This window comes from Protopterus annectens, chromosome 2.part2 (assembly GCF_019279795.1).
Source record: "Protopterus annectens isolate FY-2018-M chromosome 2.part2, PAN1.0, whole genome shotgun sequence".
NCBI lineage: Eukaryota > Metazoa > Chordata > Ceratodontiformes > Protopteridae > Protopterus > Protopterus annectens.
The window spans coordinates 591,803,551-591,821,770 of NC_056730.1; the positions used below are offsets into that span (position 1 = coordinate 591,803,551).

The 18,220-nt window shown below is 41.6% G+C and overlaps 1 protein-coding gene and 1 non-coding gene across 2 annotated transcripts in view; both read right to left on the reverse strand.

Annotated features, from left to right (window-relative positions):
- Positions 1-18,220, reverse strand: part of PRADC1 (protease associated domain containing 1) — a 400,772-nt gene that overhangs the window by 273,521 nt on the left and 109,031 nt on the right. The gene's annotated exons all lie outside the window — the stretch shown is intronic.
- TRNAV-UAC lies at positions 858-930 on the reverse strand. Its single transcript has one exon. It is a non-coding gene; the product is annotated as a tRNA-Val (tRNA).

Genomic DNA, 18,220 nt, shown 5'->3' on the forward strand with positions numbered 1-18,220 from the left:
TGGGGCAGTACTTCCCGGGATCCAAGGTGGATCCCCCCTTGTGGAGTGGGATACCTGTAGCTGTGCGCCACTCAGTGGGCACAAAGCCTGAGGTGAGGCTATGATTAAATATGACACTTAGGTGAGGTGCCAGTTCATTTTGTAGTTCATGTAGTACACAGCCTGGGATGTCGTCTGGTCCCATGGATGCTGTATTCTTAGCTTTGGATAGTGGGTTTTTACCTGTGTGGCCGTTATTACCGGAATTTGGCAATCTTTCGGTATTGAGATGGGCCCTTTAGGGGGTGAGAGGGGGGTGAAGTTTGCACTGAATCGATCTGCCAAGATATTGGCAATATCCTTCGGATCAGTATATTTAATGCCATTCTGTTGTAGCTCAGAGCAGATCTGAGCATTGCCATTTAGATTCTTGACATAGCTATCGAATGCCTTGTGGTTGTCTTTGGAATCTTTGGCAATTTTATTTTCGTAACTAGCTGTGGAGGATTTTATGAGGGATCTCTGCTTCTTACTGAGGCTGGTAAGGGAGTTTTTTGCATCCAGGGATTTTCCTCTTTTCTGCAACTGTTTCTTCCTTTTGTTGTAAAGTTTGTTTATGGCAAGGGACCACCAGATTGGCTTCCTTTTTTGGAGGAGAATGTCTTGGTTCTATTGGGAATGGCACAATTCATGCACGAGTGGATGTGCTCATACAGTGCCTTAGTGTAGGATTCAGCAGTCAAACTTTGTTCCCGTCTGCATGGGGGTCATGAAGTTTGTCACTTCTGACCTGAGTAGCATGAAGTTGGCTTTGGAGAAGTTTTTTACGGAAGTTTCCTTACTGGGTGGTGGGGGGTGGGATGTGGATGTCAAGGGTATGGTTCCACTGGGGATTGAACCCAGGACCTTCTGCGTGTAAAGCAGACATGATAACCACTACACTACAGAACCTACAGACAGGTATGAGCCTAGCATTGAGGAACATTCAACCTTCTCCAAGGACTATGCTGCAATGTGAGCAAAAGAAGTTTACTTCAATAATTTACTTACTTTTTGATCTCAGTCAAAGAGGGTCTAATATATGTCATCCTGGGAAGATATGATTAACATACCACACTGCTTCTCAGGGGGATGGCCTGCATCTGTCTCCTCTATTGTTTTGATTAATGGCAAAAACATTGTTCACCCCATAGTGCCTTTTTTAAGCAATGCCAATTGGATAAACCTACCAACACAACAAAGCAAGCAAAGGAAACTATGAAGGTGTTACTGATCAGTGCTGGGAGCCTAAGCTAGAAACTCCAATCCCTACAAGCATTTCTCACCCTGGGGGATATTGTTGTCTGCGTAGTGACTGAGGCATGGTTTAAAATGGCAAACAGCACTCTGGCTATGCAGGGCTACAACACTTTCCAAATGTTTAGACCAGCTACTGCACAAGAGGGTAAAAAATGGTGCAGGAGTCTCAATCTTCATTCAGAAGAGACTCACATCAATGCTTGTAAAGCAACATGAAGCACTACAGCTTCTTCATGTCTAATTCACCAACAGAAATTACTAATGTCATATATTAGTTAGATATATAACTCCCTCTATGACAAAAGAAAGCCAAAACACCTATTTAAAGGAAGTACAACCAAAGTATTAAACCACATACCATTTTCCTAGGTGATCAAAACTATCTAACTATAGACAGGGAAGCCTTCAAACTACAGAGATTCCTGGACTTTGCCAATAAAAACACCCTGGAACAATTAGTCAGAATACCCACTAGGGGGAGCAACAGCTTGAATCTTGTGCTTACTAATATGGGGGCATCTTGCATCATCCCTTGTGTACCTTTGTCAATTGTTAGGTCTGACTACAAACTCATCTCCTTTGAAATAAAACTGAAACCAGAACCCCGTCCACCCAATGTACCTACAGAAATTTCTCTAAGGACAAGTGATATGCTGGCAAGCTTCAAATAGGTTCACAGGTTGTGACTAGGTTAATGACCACCAGGGCCCTTACAGGCCTAGCCACGCACTCCAAACCCATTTGGATCCAGAGTATCATGGGGAGTCTATATGGAAGGGGTATGTTCGTAGGGAGGTAAATAAGAGATTTGTAGGTTGGGGTATTACTATAATAACACTCATCTTATAGGTGGCCTCTGTCCATATGAAACATGGGGGGGCTAGACCAGGGGTAAATTTATGATTTCCCACCCAACTGTCAAGGCTTTGTTTAAACAGGGTCAGGGATGCTCTCTGTTTTTCATGGATGGCAACTATTCTATAATACAAGGATCCTCTGGACACAATCTGTCTCTCCAGTGCATTCTGTTTGTGTCATAAGCGAAGTTCAGATCCCTGAATCTAGTGTTTCTGGTGCTGACTGTTCTGAGCATGTGCAACAGATCCTTCAGGGCTGGGTGTGAGGAACCCCTCTAAGCCAGGCAAAGATTACCTCTCACAAGCCTCCAGGAGACTGAATACAGAGACAGAGCCTTTACGCAATCAGAATAGGACAGGGTATTCATGCCCTGAAGAGGGTGTTCCACATGCTGCAAATGTCTAGTTAGGTACATGCCAAAGGGGGCATTGTGCTCAATGACAGGTCTGATAAGGGTAGAGTAGAGTGGTACTATGCCGTACCCTTACCTATAAGTTGGGTGACATAGAATGATTTTCTTACTATCTTAGCTACATGTTAGTCAAAGGCCAGACTGCTGTCTACGTATGTTCCCAGATCCCTTACTACTGGTTTCAACCCCTAGAGGTGCTTTACTGATGAAATAATTAATGTGGCCTGACAGTTTCTCAAAGGGCATTATGCCTTTTTTGGCATGGAGTTGTATGCCATGGCTCTGGCACTAGTCATTTGTCTGTGTTAAACCCTCTTGCAAGATGTTGTTGCCTTTGTGGGAATTTATAACAGCTCCCAATTTACAGTTATCAGCAAATTTGGTCAACCAGAGGCCTTTAAAGTTAGCCTTGACTTCCGAGAAGTAAATGCCAAACAGGAGCAGGCCAAGCACAGAGCCCTAATGTACTCCACAGCTGTCTGTTCCCTTGTTGGAAGTTGTCTCACCAATTCTGACTTATTAGGTCCTGTCTGTGAGCCAAACAGCAATGCAGTGAGTTACGTTGGGATTTTTGCCTAGTTCAGAGAGCTCGTCAACAATGCCTGAGAGAAATATTGTATTGAATGCCTTGGCTGGGTCAAGGAACATAGTATGGACTGTTTTACCCTTGTCCATTGGCTTGGTGACCCTCTGAAAGGTGTTTATAAGATTAAGTAAGCAAGACTTTCCCTTAACAAATCCAAATTGGGATGGGTTCAGTGTCTATAGATTCCCAATTTCCTTTTTTATAATTTCCATGACACTGCATAGCAGGCTCGTTAGACTGATGGGTCTGTAGTTCCCTGGGTCAGTTGATGGTCTGCCCTTGTGGAGGAGTGTGACGCCCCTCCACTGGCCCAGTAATCAAGGAGCCTCAATCCTCACCACTAGCACCAGTGAGGGACGTACACATGGGGAGGATGACAACTACACACACACAGTAAAGTACAATTTCTCTTAAGAGCACACAGAGAGCACAGTCAATCTGGGGCTGGTTTCTCCCTCTTTCTCCAGATCCCCAGTAAGACACCCCAATGGCACAGCTATAGGTTTAAGATCTCAGGCGAGCGGTAAAGCCAAAATCTCCAGCACCCTCTCTGTCCAACCAGTGCTTCATGCCCCTCCCCAAGTAGCTGACACACAAACTTGGAGATTGGATTTGTATACAAACACACACTCCTGGGAAAGACTGGCACAGGTTTACTAGCTATGCCCCTTTCTGCCCAGACTAAAAGGTAGTTATCACTGCCACCAACCAGCTTTAACAGCTACTATAAGGCCCTTCCCAAAGGGTGACCAATTCTACTGTGTAATGTTACTTTTAAGCAAATGGTATGTCTGACCAAGACTTTCAAGACTATTGGAGTGGCCTATACAGTGTCACCAAATACATATGCAAGTACACTAAGAGCTTAAATATCTCTAAACAAACCATCCACAATTAAAAGGTTTATATATATTTAATAATAAATAATAAGAGAACAAGGCAATACTCAATAACTCAACACAGTGACTACAGAGTTCAGAATCACAGGAAATATTTTAATACAACATTACAGGACAGTCTCAAATAAATACAGAAAACATCTAAACTCATTTTTACTATACTCCTAACTGTCTCTAAGAGAAATCGCTGTACCCTAGTTACTTACTATTAGCAAGATAGAAGTGCTGAAGATGAATGTTTACAGGTCCAAAGACAAATACAAAATGCCCAGTCTCTGACAGAGTTCCCAAATTAATATCAAAACATTACTGTCGGGTCAGCTTTGGATGACATCACTCTTTGTTACCTGTCCCCAGTCCCCAGGCTAAACAAATTCTAAACAGATACTTAGAATTTAGCACCTCTGTGTTAAAAATATTTACCCCTCAGATGTGCAGCTGCTAGGAAGTCACACAACAATAAAATACTTTACATTTTAAATCTGGTAATTATTTCTGTTTCAAGACTATAGGAAAACATCTACCTCTAGACACTGTGTCTGCTTGCTGCACTGAAACACAATCATAAAACTCTTTATTTTCAACTTATTTTCTTGAGGGTTTGCAAGTTAACTCTGTATGTGCCAACAATAGTTTATATACATTTATGTTCTCTTCCAGTAGGATACACTGTGGTTACATTCTTGAAGCTCAGTACATAACATACAGTTCAATACACACAACTGCACCAGTAGTTTAATATCCACATAACATATAGTTCTCTTACATTTGTAAGACAAGCATACAAATCATATTAATATTCACAACTGACATAGAATTACTTACAAAATTCTAGCTAGCTGGGCTGGCAGCCTCACAATCCCCCCCCCCAAAAAAAAAAAAAAACTCAAGCTAGTTTTTCAAGTGACCCTTGAGAAACATTGCTTGGGAGGGTTGAGCCTATCTGGGAATACTTTACCTCATTTCCTGTCTTGACAGCCCATCTGTGATGGCATTGCTAACCCCACTGTGGCACTGTACTGTCATATCATATGCTTGCAACCCTAGGCTCCACCTTAGTAACTTGGCATTTTGCTGGCTGGCTCAATGTAGCCATGTTAAGGGATTGTGGTCTGTAACTACAGTGAATTCTCTTCCATACAGATAAGGCTGAAGTTTCTGCAATGCCCTCACTATGGCTAGGCATTCCTTTTCTACAGCTGCATAGCATTCCTCTCTGGGCTGAAGCCTATGATAGAGATAAACCACTGCAAATCCAAATTGTAGCTTGCTACAGATACCCCAACATACCCCAAGATTCTCACTACACCGTTCTAAACATACTGGAAAATATTAAGATAGAACCAAACACCCTAATACTGGGTGATTTTAACTACCCTGCCATTAACTGGGAAAACTACTCATGTACCAACACCTTTGCCCAAAAGTTCTTGGAATTCATAAACAACTACCGTCCCATCAGTCTGACAAGCCTTATCTGCAAGACCACGGAGCGTATTATCATGGAACTTATAAATAAAGACACTGGCAACCTTCAAACACTGGACCCCACGCAGTTTGGGTTCGTGAAGGGCCGATCTTGTCTCCTGAACCTGACTGACTTCTTCGAATCAGTCTCCAGAGCCATGGACAAGGGTAAGGTGGTCCACACAGCCTATCTAGACCTTGCCAAGCCCTTTGACACCATCCCCCACTCTGGAATCATAGATAAACTTACTAAGCTGGGCATTAATCCATATGTCACCCAATGGGTTGCTAACTGGCTTAATGATAGAACCCACACTGTAAAAGCAGCTCCAGACAAGTGACAAGTGGAGTACCTCAGGGTTCAGACCTGGGACCGCTCTTGTTTGGCATCTACTTCTCTGAAGTACAGGCCAACACTAAGGGACTCTGGCTAACAAAGTTCGCAGTCATCTGCGAACTTTGTTAGCCAACACTAAGGGACTCTGGCTAACAAGGTTCGCAGATGACTGCAAACTGGGAGCCATTATCAAATCCTCAAATGATGTGGATACTATACAAAAGGGCCGTACAGAAGCAGATGCTTGGTGCCAGAGCCATGGGCTCAAGCTCAATGCCAAGAAATGTACAGTTATCCCCTTTGGGAAAAAACATGTACCTGTAAATTACCATATAGGTGGCAGTACACTAAACACCGAAAGTGTGATAAGAGACTTAGGGACACAGGTGGGCAGTGGTCTCACCTTCGATAACCACATCGCCACAACAGTCAGGAAATCCTTCTATGTGGCACACCTCATCACTAAGGGCTTTTCATCCAGAAAAAAGGAGGTCATTGTCCCACTGTACTCATCCCTCATTAGACACATTATAGAATACAATGCCCCATTTGGCATGTACCTCTCAAGACATCTGCAACAAATGGAAAGGCCGCAGAAATATCTCACTAAAAGAATCACAGGCCTAAAGCAGATGCCCTACGCTGACCGCCTTAAAAAACTCGGCGATCTCTGCTTAACATACAAGGCCATGTCAAACCCAGAGCTGTTGGACATGCTACACTTAAAGAAATCCCAATCCCTCAGAGGCACACACTCCAGGGATCTAAACCTTGTCATCACAATAAACAAAACATGCTGGAGGGATAGGTCCCTGACCCAGAGACTCCCCAGACTCTGGAATAGATTGCCCATATGTCAAGCAGAGTGCCTCTTTGGCCCTCTTCATAAGAAACCTAGACGATTGGATGGGAGAAAGGAAATTCACCCCAGGGATCACGTCAGTTGCCCTGCTAGACAGGGGTCCAGGGAAGTAAATAGTGTGGGAAGAAATAGCCAGGGAATTGTTATGGCTAGGCTTGTACAGGCCCTAGGGCTGATAGCCTCGTACCAACCTATGAACTGGGTTCTCTTCTCCCTCTGAAGAAACATGGCTAAGTAGAGCCCTCACCCCCATGGTTTGAAGCATCTACCTGCACAACAAATTCTTTGCTGTAATCTGGACAGGCTAACACAGGAGGTCCTCTCAAAACTCATTTAATCTTCTGGAATGCCTGCTCACATGCTGGGTCCACACTACCTTATCTGGCCTATTTTTCCTTGTCAGGTCTATGAGGAGAGCAGCTATGGTACTATAACTGGGGACACCTTTCTATAGTACCCTGCTGTCCCTAAAAAATGCCCTCATCTGCTTTTTGGTAACAGGAGCATACCATGCTTGAATGGCTTCCACTTTGGCAGGTTCTGGCCTGATCATACCACTCCCCACTCTATATCCCGGGTATGAGACCTCTGCCATACCCACCTGACATTTTCTGGGTTTAATGGACAACCATGCCCTCTGTAGTCTGTCCAGCACCTCCCAGACATGCTGAAGGGACTTTTGCCAGGAGTGGCTATAGATGGCAAAATCATCTAGGTAAGCAAGGGCAAAATCTCCTGCTCCTGCTAGGATACGATCTACCTCTGGAAAGTTGCTGGGGCATTTTTCATCCCAAAGGGCATCTTTTTGAACTCATACAGAAAGGCTGACCTCTCTCTAGCACCGGGAGTCAAGGGCACTTGCCAGTAACCCTTGGTAAAATCAATAGTGGTAAGATACTTAGCCCCACCCTGCTGCTCCAGGGCTTAATCTGTCCTAGGCATGGGGTAAGCATCTACTCTCTGTGTGACTATTTAACTTCCTGTAGTCCACACAGAACCTGGTGCTGCCATCCTTCTTTGGTACCAGCACCACAGGGGAGGCCCAGGGACTGCTGGACTCCTGAATTATCCCTAGTTCCAACATTTCCTGCATCTCCTCCCCCAGAGTCTGTTTGACTCTCTCAGGTACCCTATAAAGGGTCTGCTTAATAAGCCTTTGGAGTCCTGTATCCACATAATGCTGCACCAGGTGGGTTCACCCTGGTTTCTCAGTGAACATGCCCCAAATTCCTGTAATACTGCTCAGATTTCTCAAACATGGATACGGGATAACTGCTGGGACACTGCTACCCCTTTCACTGAGGTGTCAGTTTGAGCCTCACTGAGGAAATCAGTCATCAGATCCCCCTCAAACTCCTCCTGCAATCCACAGCAAATGCTCAGCACAAAGGCCTCCCTATCATGGTAAGGTTTCATCATGTTAACATGGCATAATTTGTGCCCCTGCTTCCTGCCTAGCAGTTCTACCATGTAGTAAACATCACGGACCTTAATTACCATCTTGTAGGGTCCCTCCCAGGCTGCCTGCAGCTTGTTGTGTCTGACAGGAATGATAACCATTACCTGCTGCCCTACAGAATTCTCTCTAGCTCGAGCATTCCTGTCATCCCAGGCCTTTTTCTGCTGTTGGGCTTCTGCCAAGTTCTCCTGGGCCAAGCCCATGAGTTCCCTAAGCCTTGTCCTGAGGTTTAGCACATATGCCACAACAGACTCCTTGTGAGACTCACACTCATCCTTCCACTCATCTCAAATCAAGTCTAGAGGTCCCCTCACCCTATGCCCATATAGCAACCCAAAGTGTGAAAAACCTGTGGATTCCTGGGTCACCTCTCTGTAAGCAAACAATAAATTGGGCAGATATTTGTCCCGGTCCCTCTTAAACTGGTTTGCAAATGCCCGTAGCATGGACATGAGTGCAGATTTTAACTTTGCAACAAGACCATTAGTCTGGGGATGGTAGGGGGTGGACTTCAGGTGCTTCACACCACAGTACTTCCACAGACAAGCCAGCAGGTCTGACATGAAATTGGCACCTCTGTCAGTCAGTATTTCTTTTGGGAAACCTACCCTGCTGAAAATCTCTAATAAAGCATTTGCCACCTTTTCTGCCTCAGGGTATCTGATAGCATAATTTACTACCACTAGGATATACTTTTTCCCTGTGGAACTTGTGGTACTCAGAGACCCCACAATATCCATAGCTACCCTCTGAAATGGCTCCTCAATCACAGGCAAAGGCATCAAAGGAGCTTTAACCTTGTCTCCTGCCTTGCCTACCTTTTCGCACTCCTCACATGTCCTGCAGTACCCAGTTACAGCTCTAGAAATCCCAGGCCAATACAAGTTCTGCATAGTACACCTCTGTGTATCTTTTATGCTTATATGACCTGCAAAGGGAATATCATGGGCTATGGCTAAAAGTGCCAGATGGTAGGCTCTGGGCACAACCAACTGCTGTATTATCTCACCCTCTAGCCCTCCCTCAGGGGTCCACTCTCTATACAGTAACCCTTTGTCCCAGTATACAGATTCCCCCTTCCCTTGAAAATCGGGTACCTCACTAGCTACCTCACTCAGGCCTTGTAATGTAGGGTCTAAGAGCTGAGCCTGTCTCAACTTTCTCTTTGTAACCCCACCCAGCTCCCCTTCTACAGGACGTCTGGCATCCCTGACAGCGGTGCCTCACTGTCAGCCTGGGTACTACTACTCACCTCTGCCCTTGCAGTCACTCTGTCCAAGGGAACATCAGTACCCACAAGCAGCTGTGGCTCACCTTCAGTCTCACAGCTACAGAGTAGCTCATTTCCTGAAGTAACCACCTCACCAGTCCTGGCTGCAAGTGTGCGGTCTGTCTGGGTCTCTCCCAGGCTACCAGACCCACATGCTTGTCACCAAGCCTGACTGCGTGTAACTGCATGCACGCATGGTACTGCATTATCAAAATCATTCCCTATCAGGACATCTGCAGGGAAAACCTCCCAGTCAGGTGTACTCTAGCCAAAGGTATTTGTGTTGGGGCCCCTCCTAAAGCTCTGACTGAAGTAGACTGCCCAAGCAAGTAGTGCTCCTCTGTAACCATTGCAGGCTTCACAATGGTTAGGTCAGAGGCTGTGTCCCTCTTAGCAATGGCCTCTTTTCCATTCACTAAGAGGATATAACTTCTTGTGGTAGTTTGGCACCCTTGTTGTCTCAAGACAACCTACTATTGGCATTTTGTCATTTCAACTTACTGGCTCTCCCACCTTTTGTTCTCCACCTTGCCGCCATGGACATCTATATGCTACATGGCCCCATTGGTTGCATCTAAAACAATTAACCCTTGGTCCTGGACATGCACCTGGGCTACTGGCTTTCCTTACTACTGGCGGATTCTGTTGAGGCAGTCTGAGCTGCCCACCCTGGGTTCCTTTAGACCCATGAGCAGCACTGGGTGTCCCTTTCCTGTGCAGTGATGCCTTGCTTGCTAGATATATGTCTCCTTTCTTCCCCAACTCATCTGCAGTTGTGCACTGTCTATCAGCTAACCAGATTCTCATGTCCTCAGGCAAAGTTCTAAGAGCTTGTTCCCTCACCATAAGGTCTGAAAGCCCTTCAGAAGTGGTGACCTAACATCCACTCACCCACCTATGAAAATAAGTGCTTAGTTCAGCAACATATTCACACACACTTTTATCTGCCTTGCATCTATGCTCACAAAACATTTTCCTGTAAGCTTCAGGTGTTAACTTAAAAAATTCTCGCAAACAGTTCTTTACAACATTATAATTTAAACAGTCAGTATCAGACAGTTTCGAAAGAACAGTTACAGCTTTACCATGGAGTAAGGGGGTCAGGAACCGTACCCAGAGCCCTTGGTCAACATTATACTGTTTACATACCCTCTCAAACATATGAATGAAACTATCAAAAATATTCCCCTTTGTAAATTGTGGAAGAAATTTACTGACCTTTGTTGCTTCTCTGGTTTGGTTACTCCCTTCTCCATTACCTCCATGACTCTGGTGAAGAGTCAGCATCTCCTTTTCATGTTGCCTCTGCCTCTCATTCTCCTCAGCTTCCAGGTGTTGCTATTTCTCATTCTCCTCAGCCTTTAGACATCTCAGTCTCTCTGCTGCTTCTATTTCCAAATGCTTGGCCTCTAGCTCAAGTCTCTTTAACTCCAGATGAATTTTTAAGTCCTCTGTGGAAAGGTTGAGCTGTCCATTCTCTGAGTTGCACATCTCCATGGTCAGTAAGATTGTCCTCCTGGTTGCTATTCTACGTTGCAGCTGTGATTAAAGCTGCAACCATGTCTGCTTTAGTCAGGCTGGCATGCACCAGTCCTTTAGCCTGTCACATCTCAGCCAAGTGGCTCCTTGTCAGCTTGCCATACTCTTCTGCTGACATGCTTGCCTGCTCTCCCTGACTAAGCTAACAAAACAAACAAACAATTGTTATATGAACTCTAAATGTTCACTGCGTGGCTGACAGAGTACAAACGCCTTCAGTGACCACTGTGCATATGCTACAGGAATTCAATATCCATACCACTACAAGCCAATTAATATGTGATGTGGCTATCTCACCACTATCAACCAATTAATATGAGATGTAGATAGCCCACCACTGCCAGAAAATTAATATGTGACACCCCTGCACTGGCACAGTAATCAAGGAGCCTCAATCCCCACCACTAACACCAGTGAGGGACGTACACATTGGGAGGATGACAAGTACACACAAAGTACAATTTCCCTTAAGAGAACACAAAACGTACAGTCAGTCTGGGGCTGGTTCCTCCCTCTTTCTCCAGATCTCCAATAAGACTCCCCACTGGCACACCTATAGGGTTAAGATCTCAGCCGAACGGTCAAGCCAAAACCTTCAGCACCCTCTGTATCCAAACAGTGCTTCAAGTCCCTGCCCAGGTAGCTCACACACACACACAACGCACACACACACACTTGGAGATTTGATTTATATACAAACACACATACACTCCTGGGAAAGGCTGGCACAGGTTTACTAGCTATGCCCCTTCTGCCCAGACTAAAAGGTAGTTTCGACTGCCACAAACCAGCTCTTTATCAGCTATATAAGGCCCTTCCCAAAGGGTGACCAATTCTACTGTGTAATGTTACTATTATCCAAATGGTAAGTGTGGCCAAGACTTTCAAGGCTATTGGAGTGTCCTATACAGTGTCAGCAAATACATAATGCAAGTACTCTAAGAGCTTAAATATCTCTAAACAAACCATCCACAATTAAAAGGTTTAAATATATTTAATAATAAATAATAAAAGAAGAAGACAATACTCAGTAACTCAGCATAGTGACTACAGAGTTCAGAATCACAGGAAATATGTTAAAACAACATTGCAGGACAGTCTGAAATAAATACAGAAAACATTTAAACTAATATTTACTATATTCCTAACTATCTCTAACAAATATCACTGTACCCTAGTTACTTTCTATTAGCAAGACAGAAGTGCTGAATGGTGGATGTTTCCTGGTCCAAAGACAAATACAAAATGCCCAGTCTCTGACAGAGTTCCCAAATTAATATCAAAACATTACTGCTGGGTCAGCTTTGGATTACATCACTTTTTGTCACCTGCCCACAGTTCCCAGGCTAAACAGATACTTAGAATTTAGTACATCTGTGTCAAAAATACTTATCTCTCAGATGTGCAGCTGCTAGGAAGTCACAGAACAATAAAATATGTTACATTTTAAACCTAGTAATTATTTCTGTCTTTTTCTGTTTCAAGACAATAGGAAAACCTCTACCTCTAGACATTGTGTCTGCTTGCTGCACTGAAACACAGTCATTTTACTTTTAAATTTATTTTCTTGAGGGTTTGCAAGTTAACTCTGTATGTTCCATCTATAGTTTATATACATTTATGTTCTTTTCCAGTAGGGTACACTGTGGTTACATTCTTGAAGCTCAGTACATAACATACAGTTCAACACACAGTTCTGCACCAGTTTAATATCCACATAACATATAGTTCTGTTACATTTGTAAGACAACCATATGAATCATATTAAGATTCACAAATGACATAGAATTATTTACAAAATTCCATCTAGGTGGGCTGGCAGCCTCACAAGGAGAATGACTGCTGTGGCCATCCATTCACTTGGAACATAGCCTGTTTCAAGATTCCAGTTGAAGAGTGCCTCAAATGGTCCTGATAGGAAGCAACCGGAGATGTTGCTGGGACCCATAGAGGTGGTGTTCTTGGCTTTAGCAAATGCTGCAGCACCAGAGCCATGCTAACAGTTGGAGAAAGTATTTTTGAGAGGATTTCAAGCAAAGAAGCTTGGGGGCGGTGAAGTTTGAGCTGAATTTATAAAACAGCGAATTTGCTATGTCATCCTAATTGGTGAAGGTGGTACTGTTCATCAGTTCGACACACTGCTGTGCGTTACCTTTAAGGTTTGCCTACAAGGCTATGCTGACCTTGTAGCTGCCTTGTTGACCTTAATTAGACCTCTTTGTTTCACATTCAGTTGTATAAGAGAGCACTTGTCTTTAAAGGAGTTGTTCTTCCTGATTTTGGCCACAAGTTTTTTTTCTTTTATTATATACCCCATTTAGGTGAGGATTTCAGCAGTGGGGTTTGTCTGTGCCCCTGTTGGAACAACTGGAGGGCATAATCCAAAGACAAACTTCCACTATGGAACCATAATACATACAAATGTAACTAGCAAACAATGACTTAATTATTTTTAATTTCCTAGACTTTATAAATCTTTTTATACAACCTATAGTTCTATAACTATCATTAACCAACTGGATGATATAACAGTTATAGAATTATAGGTTGTAAAAAAAGATTTATAAAGTCTAGGAAATCAAATATAATGAAATCATTGTTTGTTAGTTACATTAGATCCAAACTTGAGCATGGAATAACAATATGGAAACCTTGTAGGAAAACAAGCATGAATAAACTGGAAACAATACAGCAGACATATACTAGGGGCATCCATGGATGTGAAAATCTAAGTTATTATGAAAGACTAAAATATCTGAACATTTATAGTGTCTCTTACAGATATGTAAGAGGAGATCTCATTCGGGTATATCGGGCATTTTGGACAACTATCTCTGAGAATGTTTGGTGTTATCAAAAAGTACTAGAGAATTGTCAGATAACCTATGTAGAAAATTCTATAGGAATGAGAAGTGTACTAATTGGTTCTCTGACAGAGTAGCTGATCCTTGGAACAGACTACCAAATTACATTAAAGCAAGTACTACTTTAGATATTTTTAAGAATAGTCTGGACATTTATTATGGGAACAAATATTCTGGCATATTGGCAAGCTAGAAGGGCTTAATGTCCATGCTTGAAACATTTGTATGTATGATTAGAAAAACTCATACCTGAATCTACCCATATACCCAGGTCCTTAAATGATATACCCAGGTCCTTAAGTGAGTCTACAATTTCAATCACTGTGTGCTGTATTACATATTCACCTTTCAGTTTATATCTCCCAAAGCTCATATACTTAATTTTTGATGTACTTATCAGCATATTATTCTCCTGTGCCCAAATGGTCAATTTAATCAAGTTATTTGGCAGACATGCCACTTGTAATCAGTTTACCCAATTTCAGGTTGTCTGCGTATAGACGTAGAATACCTCAGATGAAAAAGTTAAGTCTGAAAGATACAATCTAAACAAGTAAGGGCCTAGCACAGAGCCCTGTGGGACAGCCTGATTGTAACCAAGGATTTCACTTGTCCAGTTGCTGTATGATACTTGCCATGTCCTATTTGTAAGCCATGCAGTTATCCATCTTATCAAGAATACATCAATACCTAGTTGTACTACTAATTTACTGATCAGTGTTTTGTGTATGACCCTGTCAAATGCTGAAGTTAAGTCTATATGAATACATCACAGCACAATTTTTCATTCATACATGTTATTATATTGTTATAAAACATTACATTACAGGTGGTAATAGATCTATTTTCAACATATGCATGCTGATGTACGGTTTCTAGTCCCAACCTATCCAGTTCTGACAATAACTTATCCAATATTACCTTTTCCATTCATTTTCCACAACATGAAAGTAGACTTAAGGGTCTATATGATTCTGGGTTTGACCTACTCTACTCCCCTTTCACTTAAAGACAGGTTTAATAAATGCATGTCTCCAATTTTGAGGAATCTCCCCATATTTACAAGACCTAGTGAATAATAGATATAATGGTATTTTAAGTTCTTGCTGAAGTGTTCTCAGTCATTGTTACTAATTCCGTCTCCTCCCTGCGCTTTGTTTGGATCCAGTTTGAGCAGTTCCTTTTTGATATAATCTAATTTTATACCAGTATTTGGGGTTACCTGGATGTCACTTATCACCCCTTTTGTGGAGCCAAACTGCTTTGCATAAAATTTTGTAAATATATCTATAATCTGTTCTGTCTGAGAATAAATTTTAGAATCTGCACACAGTTTATCAATCTGTGTGTCTTTACCCCTTCCACATCTTATGTATCTGTAAAAAGGTTTCCTATTATGCTCAATATCTTTATATAAATTTTCTTCATTTTTTTCTTGATCATGTCTCACACTATGCTTAATCTGTTTGTCCAGCTTTTTATTTCAGTTTTCAAAGTTGTAGTTCAACCTCTCTTCCATTTCTTATATATTTTGTCTCTAACCTTAATCAGACATCTTGTTCTTATGGAAATATATCCCCCTGGTGTTGTATGCCTAGATCCTGATGTTAAACATTTTTTTACTTTTTGCACTTAAACAATTTCTCTTTCAAAACTTTCCACATTCCATCTGCAGTTTTTCCACTGAACACCTCACTCCAGTTAGTTTTACATAGTGACTGTTTTGCTTCCATATAAATCTGTAATTAACCCTCTGTGCATTGGTTAGTTTTCAGTTTGGCAGAATTATCTAGCGATAAATTAAACTTAATAACCCCATGATCACTGCACATTAATGGTGGTAAAACTTGACTTGAAGTTACAGTAATTTCTTTGGGAACACAAACAATATGTAGTATGTTTCGACCCCTGGTACGATTTTTTTACAATCTGAAGCAATTGTTGTTCCTGAATATACTCTGTGAATAATTTCCTTACTAACGTTGTTGAATCAATATTATTCCAGTCTGTTTCTGGTAAATTTAAGTCGCCAGCTAATATTATTCTTCCCTCCTGTGTTTCATGTACAAAATTAATGAATCCCTCTAGGTCATCTGCACTTGACTTTGGTGGTCTATACACTCCAACAATTGTTATGTGTTCCAGGATTGTCTTTACTGTCACACTTACACAGTTTATAGTATTGGTGCTATCACTGAACATATAATGATCACAGTCTCACAGCTATCTTTAATCCCTATCATAACACATCCACCTGACTTTTTGTTAGAATGTCTATTACAGTAAAAACATTTATATCCTGACAGAATTAGTTTCTAGTCATTGTTCTTTAACATGTTTCATAAACTATAACAACATCAATCTTGTGGGAACGTAGCAAATTTTCCAATAAAAACACTTTATTATTAATGCTTCTAGCATTAACAACCATCAGAGATACATCGAATGTTGCTATCTGTAAACTGTTAAATTTTCAACCTGGCAAAAATCCTGCCTAGTGTTTGTCAAATACTGCATAATATCTGCTGCAAAATTCTCTTCCCTGATCTTGACAAATGCACACCATCCTGTCTGAACACATCTGTGCCCAAAACAAGGCTTGGATGCTCTATACATTTCCATTTCTTAAAACAGGACATTTTTTCCATCTAGGTGTTTATCCAAAAAATCTTTTCATTCACAGTGATCTGACTATCCTTTCTATAGGTGATCTGTGAAAAATACGTCCTAACACCAGTACAAGCTATACTATCTAAGAGGGTTGTCAGTTCCCTACTACCAGAGAATCCTTGCAGGTGACATCATTTATACCAACATGAATAAAAACAGATCTATACTTCCTTACATTAAGTTGTTCCAAGGCTTGTCGCACATCTTCTATTTTTGCCACTGGCAAGCATAACACTACTCGATGTTCATTATCATCTCTGCAAATAAGTATCACTTCCTCTAATGACTGAATCTCCAATTACAAGAATATCTTTGCTAACCATCTCTGAAGAATCTTCAGCTTCTGATACAGTAATTTCTGCTCTATCAACTGTTACGAAGGATAGATCTTCATCACTATTAGTCTTATTAATTTCATTGTCCTTATTGCGTATTAAATTCTCATCCAGCTAGTATTGTAAATCCATAGCTTGAGCTATGTAGTCAGTCAACATCTGTCTTTCTCTTCTTTTTTCTTACAGTAATCTTCTTCAATCGTTCAATGTTCAGTTTTTATTTCTTCCTTTTCACCTGCCCTTTTTCTGTAGACTGAAGGTTTTCTGATAGACAAATATCATCATTCCCTGTCACCAGTGTGTTTCACAACAAAGCAGTGTCCTTTTACTACGTATTCTCTTTCCTTTATAGTCATTAACCAATTTCTTTTTCGTCCTTGTTATTTGTTGTGAACTTCTTCCTTTCTTCCTTTTTTTTGTTTCCTTCTAAACAAACTTGATCTTCAAATTGCTGAATACTTGCATCCAAAATTCCATAGTTCTCATGGGCATCATCGTGTTTCATAGGGGTTGAGTGTTCCTTGTAGAAAATAGATGCATCATTTCCTAACTCTGTTCTGTTTGTTCTATGCCTAACATTATTTAGTTCATCAGTCCAGTCATTAATATATGAAACAACAGTTCTCCAATTTGATCGAATAGAATTTTAACTAATAATTTGAAGATGTATATTTCCAGAATGATACAGCTCCTGTTTTGAAGTAAACATGTAACTCAAGACCTCAGTAAAATCCAAAATGCAAAGGTTGAGGCCAAAATAGCCACCCAAGTCAATGACAATTACAAAGTTTTTTTTTAGTTATGTTCATAATCTCAGTAGCACAATGCAGTAATGTGCTGAGTTGATCATGAACGCTTTTACCTACAACAAGGCTAAAGAAATAGGTGAATCTACTGGATAATAACTTCAGCTCAAACTTCAACCCTCTCTCCCACAGTCTGTCCATCTCAAAAGATAAACTTGTAACCAACTCACCTCAAGCTATCACACAAGATTAAATCCTAACAGCACTATCCAAAGATAAAAATACTGCATCAATGGGTCAGGAAAATATCCCTGGATGCATCTGAAACAGCAAAAAGCACAACTTAGTCACCACCCACAACATTCAGCCTCAGCTTTCATACATGTTTTATACCAAGCAAATGAAGAACACCTGCAGTCATTCCCCTGCATAAAGGAGGATCTTTCACAGACCCCAACAATTAAAGACCCATAATTCTGATCAGCTTCATACGCAAAGCCATGGAAAGACTTATCATGGAACTAATCAGTAAAGACATAGGAAACCTCCAAATACTGGACCCCTCTCGGTATGGATTTGTCAAGGACAGGTTATATTTACTCAACCTGGTGAACTTTTTTTGAAACAGTTACCAAAGC